This window comes from Polyodon spathula, chromosome 13, assembly GCF_017654505.1.
Source record: "Polyodon spathula isolate WHYD16114869_AA chromosome 13, ASM1765450v1, whole genome shotgun sequence".
NCBI classification, from domain to species: Eukaryota; Metazoa; Chordata; class Actinopteri; order Acipenseriformes; family Polyodontidae; genus Polyodon; species Polyodon spathula.
In genome coordinates, this window is record NC_054546.1 from 40,544,625 (window position 1) to 40,548,826 (window position 4,202).

The following is a 4,202-nucleotide window of genomic DNA, read 5'->3' on the forward strand; positions in this document are numbered from 1 at the left end:
GTGTGAACTATGCATCAGCTGCAGAGTCACTTACAGCAACATCTCATCCAAAAGACAGAGCACAAGGAGTTTAAGTGACATGTGCAGGGTCACACGGTGCTGGGATCAGCTGGGATTTGAACAGGGTACCTTATGGTTGTAGGCCTGTTTCTTTAAACACTGGACCACACAGCCTCCTTAATAGACTATGCTAAATCTATCTATTTATCTATATAGTTTCTGGGTACACATTGTTATATCATCAACATTGCCAAACTATGTTCGAAATGATTGAAGTGAAAATAGCCATTTGAAAGATGCGGATACGAAGCCAAGAGCAGTTTCTGAAATGTTTTAAACTCTGTTCAAACCCTGAGAAGGAGAGCGCTGGGGTTTCACCTGGGAGCAGGGCAGCAGATGTTTCCTTTGAAATGTGTGAGTGCGTCTGGGACTCGGGACACCTGCCCTTCTTCAGTCATCACAATCGGCAGCCAAGGGGAGACTTCAATTACACATTGCAAGCAGTCACCTAACAACAGGCTTATTATCACTGTACCAGTGTCTGCTGCAGTGGCTTCAACTGGACTGGGTGACATCAACATTATTTTCTGATGAGCACAAAAGGCTGCCAGACAGCCCCTGAGAGTTTTGAAATCTGTGTTCTCTGTGTATAGCAAACTACAAAACCGGCACATGATTCAAGGTCAATGTGCACATCTTCAACATACACTATGTGGTTTGGATTTTTTCTTCTCACAAACCTGAATCAACGGGTCCTGATGTGGACATTTCAACAACATTAACATGTCAATTTAATATCATTTTGAAGATTAAAAAGCTTTAAAAACCTATTTTTATATCCTGAACAATTTTATGAATAGCATTGGAACTGGGCCAAACAAGTGAAATGCAATTTGATAAATGTCCAGCAAGTGTCACTAGTGCGTTAAAGTTGTCTCATTGGTTTTCACAAAAATATTAATAAGGTCCAATCACATAAAGTCTGAATATGAACCAGGGGTATCTCGTCTATTAGTCCTATACCATAACCCTATTTTTGTGCAGGCAAAACGAACCATACTCACATAGAAATATATATGAAATATGAAAGCTCATATGAATGGAAGGGGTTTTACATTGAAGCACATAACAGTCTAATCACATAGCTTGTTTATGCAACATAAATATGTATATAGTTTGTCATGCTATCACATATACTATACCCACGTGTTATGTAAGTTGTATTGTGGAACACACTACCCTGTGAGTTTGGATCTTACTACAAGTAATACAATATGAATGTAATATTCATACTACTGAAATACAAACTGCTGTTTACCTTTCTGTGTGGACTGTGATCCTTAGAGCAGGCAGTGTCAAGAGAAGCTAAACATTCCAGAGCTGTGCTGTCTTGCTGTTTGTTTAAGTAAGCTGTCTTTGTCAAATCAAACATTCAAAGGTTCTATCTAGTGCCTCTGCCTGTTGCTGTATGAGCAGACCAGTCAGTTCATAGCAACATATCTGACTGTCCTGCTTCAGTGAAGTGGATGGAAGGGAGAATCCTCTTGTAGTGAAAATGTAAGTATATACGGCAACAACAGCTGCTGGACAAATGCAGAACCTCTCATTACATTATATATAGTGCCTATAGTAAGTATTCATCCCCCTTGGACGTTTTCACAGTTTGTTGTGTTACAACCTGAAATCTTGATGCATTTAAATGGGATTTTTTTTTCCTTTGATTTACACAACCTACTCAACACTTTGAAGAGGCAAGAGAATTTGTATTGTTAAACAACAGTTAATGAAAAATTTTAAAAAAAACTAAAATGTCTTGGTTAGATAAGTATTCACCCCCCTGATTCAATACTTGGTAGAAACACCTTTGGCAGCAATTGCAACTGTGAGTCTTTTGGGGTAAGTCTCAACCAGGTTTGCACATCTGGATCGTGTAATATTCACCCATTCTTCTTGGCAAAATTGTTCAAGCTCTGTCAAGTTGGATGGGGATCGTTGGTGGAAAGCAATCTTCAAGTCTTGCCACAGATTCTCAATCAGATTCAAGTCCAGGCTTTGACTGGGCCACTCTAAACTTTCTTGTTTGTAAGCCACTCCAGTGTCGCTTTGGTTGTGTGCTTGGGGTCATTGTCCTGCTGAAAGGTGAATCTCTGTCCCTGTCTTAGGTCTTTTGTAGACTGAGGGAGGTTTTCCTCAAGGATTTGCTTGTATTTAGCTCCATCCATTTTGCCCTCTACCCTGACAAGCTCCGCAGTCCCTGCTAATGAAAAGCATCCCCATAGCATGATGCTGCCACCACCATGCTTCAGAGTAGGGATGGTGTTACCTGGGTGATGTGCTGTGTTGGGTTTGCGCCAGACATAACGCTTTGCATTTAGGCGAAATAGTTCAGTTTTTGTTTCATTGGACCATAGAATTTTTTGCCACATCTTTTCAGAGACTCCCACATGCATTTTTGCAAATTCCAAGCAGGATTTTACATGGGCTTTTTTTCAGAAATGGCTTCCTTTTTTCCCATTTTTTCACACATTGAAAGTGTTGAGTAGGTTGTGTAAATGAAATGCATCAAGATTTCTGGTTGTAACACAACAAACTGTGAAAACATCCAAGGGGGTGAATACTTCCTACAGGCACTAATATATATATATATATATATATATATATAATATATATATATATATATATATATATATATATATATATATATATATATATATAATATCCCTTATCTAGAAATATGTATGTTAAATTTCATTTAAAGAATAATATAATAATAATAATAATAATAATATAATAATAATAATAATCTGTGAAATACAGTGTTTTTATCAGCTACACAGAACAGATTGCATATTGGCTCAACCCCTGACCCACTACAGCAACACCAATATTTAGCCAGCACAGCAACTTTAATAAAATGACATTTATCAACCTCAATAGCAATAAGATGCAAATTGACAGCTTTCCACAAGCAAGCAGTTGCCTGCTGTAATCATGTACAATGTCACTCCATGAAGTACTTTACAATGTGAAAACCTCTAAATAAATCTCACAGGGTGTAAAATGTCTATCCCTTTCAAATATGAAAACAGCTTCATTAGATTGCGACACTGAATAGTGATGTGACTGCTTACGGTGAGGGATTATTGACATGTAGAATGTATAACCCTTGTGGAATTTACAGTTGTGTTTATATTGACAGAGATGCGATGACTCAAACCTGAAACTGCTGGAATACACTTTTGCAAACATTTCATGTTAAGCAATATTAGAGAGAAAGATCATTTGTTAAGAAAAAAATTACATTTCACATGAAGCAATGAAGTAAATGTATAACTGAAATATAATTAAAGAAAGTATAATTCTAACATAGGTCAAACTGAGTCCCTTTTATATGCATAAATATTGATTTTATTTATAAAATCCCTTCATACATCAATGGTTTGATGAAAGCTTTAGATTAAACCTTTTTACACTTGAGTTAGAGGGGTAGTTTAATAAAAATAAAATAAAATACAGCACCTGCAATATTTTACTGTTCAGTGGTGTGGTGTATTTGTATTTAAATGCAGCCCTTATAGAATGTTCTAATGTGTATGCCCACAGTTGTGGGATTTCAGAGTCAATAATATTCAGTCCACTAGAAGGTGCCACTGCAAGAGAAAAAAAGGTAAATATTGTCCCACCATGCATTAACATTCCAATTTGCAAGCTTCAACCCTATCGGCATCAATCTAGTCACAGTTCCGGTGTTAACAAAAGACAACAGTACTGAGTATTTGATAATAGAAACACTGGCGAATACATTGTCTCACTCATAGGCCAGTTTTTTTTTGTTTTTTTTTTTTTTTTTTTTTGTTTCTGTATTTAGATTTTTCAATCCACTTACTACACAGGGCAGGGTGAAAATCGTTTTCAAAACTGGTTTTAAAATGTTTTGAAAGTTTGGCATCAGAGCCCACGGTTCTAAATTATCAAACACTGACGACACGAACCTTATCTCCTGCGTGTGGGTGTGGAACATGTGAGTAGTCCAAACCCAATGAGAAACTATCAGCTATCGTTCCTCAAGAATACAAATAAATAAATACAATAAAATTAAACTTGTCTACCAGTGCCAGAATGTAATGTTGCTAGTGCTATATGAGGTACTCTGGCCCTAGTATCACAGTGCCAAATTTTCACTCCTGGGACAGTAATTAGAC